This window comes from Orycteropus afer, unplaced genomic scaffold, assembly GCF_000298275.1.
Source record: "Orycteropus afer afer isolate SDZICR_OR568_19922 unplaced genomic scaffold, OryAfe1.0 scaffold00409, whole genome shotgun sequence".
In the NCBI taxonomy this organism is placed as follows: Eukaryota; Metazoa; Chordata; class Mammalia; order Tubulidentata; family Orycteropodidae; genus Orycteropus; species Orycteropus afer.
Window position 1 is genome coordinate 871427 of NW_006921996.1, and position 2395 is coordinate 873821.

Below are 2395 nucleotides of genomic sequence, written 5' to 3' on the forward strand. Positions count from 1 at the left end.
ATTGTTTGTTTTTAACTGTTTCATTGACTGTGCTTCATTGACAATCCATGTTCTTTCTTGTGTTACTGTTTCTGTTTCTTTTGCTAAAGAGTATTTCCTCGAGTCTTCTAATGGAAAAAAAAAAAAAAAAAGATCTTCCAAATCTCTGAGGTAGGTGTCTTTCTAGATGCTCCCATAGCACCCTGTCCTTTCACTATTTTGTTGACATTGCCTTGTCACATGTTTATATGTCCTACAAAGCTGTGAACTCTGAAGGAGAAATGACAATTTCTATTAAGTTCCCAGTATTGTCCCTATCATCAACCACTATCCATGCTACAAGGTGGATGTGAAATAAATTATCTGTTGAATGGAATTGAATTGATAAATATAGTTCTTGAGAATCAGGGGATATTTCTGTCTTCTTCTCTTTCTGTTTTCTCACACTCACCCAAACCCCTTTAAATTCCACTACAGCCTATGCCATAGGGCATGGAATCAATGGTGAACTTTTATAAGTTTATTGCTGATATAAAGATACTTTAGAAATTTAATAAAAGGGAAATATATTTATTTTAAAATAGTACAGAATAAAGTAGCTGTATAGATTTGTGTTTCACTTATTTTTCAAGGTATTTCCTTTTGATAATCATGGTGCTGTTTTTATAAGTACTGATATTGATTCATTTGTTTATCTTGTTCAGGAATTATGTTTATCATAATGAGGTATTTATTTATTTTCTAGATGGCAAAAGTTTTGATCTAACTAGACATGCATGTGGTTAATAAGGTATGGTTTCTATTTACAAACATGTACTTAACATACCACTCCTACTACCACATACTCAGCCTATTTCTAAATTGCCAAGGGCAAGGAGCTTAATTTATGCGTGTACTCACCCTCCCATCACATCATCCCTCTTAGTTTAATGTTGTCTTAATCGCTTCCTGTGTCTTTGCTCTTGATCCATGTAGCTGAGCTCTTTCTCTTATCATAGAACAGCTTTACTGTTGTGGTTTCATTGTAGAGTGCCTGGATTCAGATTCTAGCCCCACTACTTATTAGCTATATATCCTTGGGTGAAATATTTATCCTCATGTGCCTCAGTTTATTCATCTGTAAAATGTAACTAATAATAGTATTCAGAAGTTTTGGTGTTAAATAAGATATTATATTAATACACTTCACATAGTGTCTGGTCCATAATATCCTCTCAATAACCAATTGCTGTCTAATTGATTCCCGCTCCTGGTGAGCCTTTTTCTGTCCAAGTACAACTGTGCTTCATAGAGTTTTCAATGGCTAATTTTTGGAAGTAGATTTCCAGGTCTTTCTTCTGAGGTTCTTCTGGGTAGACTCTAACCCCCAATCAATTGGTTAGCAGATATATGAATTAATCATCTGCTTCACCCAGGGACTACAAGCTCTCAATAACTGTTAAATAATACTAAAGAATGGGTTAATAATAAAGAGCTATGATGGGGCAGTTTTTAAAGCATTTGAATGCTAACCAAAAGGTTGGTGATTCAAACCCACCAGCCCTCTATAGGAGGATGATGAGGTAGTCTTCTTCCATAAATATTTGCAGCATTGGAAACCCTAGGAGACAGTTCTACTCAGCCCTATAGGGTTGCTATAAGTCAGAATTTACTCGATAGCAGTTGGTTTGGTGGGTGGGTTTGGGTCAATAGCATTTTTTCCTCCCTATTACTCCTTTATAATATTTGTTTTTGTATTAGATGATGATGATGGTGGAGCACATAGTTTTAAGTTTGAATTCAAAAAGACTTCTTTTGGACTTGTACTATGAACTAGACATAGGGCTTGCAAAGGCATGGGATCGCAAAGTTGAAGAAGATACATTCCTTGTCCTCAGTGGGGCTTACACTGTATGTGGAAGATGTCTAGGATATGAACAAATGAAATGTAATGGAAGCAATGAAATGTTTTAAAAGCACATAAAAGTTACAGAGGTGGTATAAAGGAAGAGTTATTAATTATAGAAGGGAGCAGGAGGAGATTGTTTTACAGAAAGGCTTTGCAAAATTAATAGGATTTTTTTTTTTTTGAGCAACTCTTCTGGTTACCTAGTGCTGCTCTGACAAGAATATACCACAAAAGGGATGGCTTGAATAAACAGGACTTTATTCTTCTACAGTTTGGGAATCCAGAAGTCCGAGTTCAAAATGCCAGGCTCTAGGGGTGTGTGTGAAAGCACCTCACCTTGGGCTTCGGCTCTGCCTCCTGCTCCTGGCCCACTGAAGCTAGAGGCATCTCTTCTCTCAAGCAGCTAATGACTGCTGAGGTTAACAAGCCCAAGGTCGACAAATAAAATGGCACAGTCCCAATGTTACCAAAGACAGCAGGCCATTGATTCAAGTACATTGAAAGTCAAAGGATTGGCAGAGCATAGTA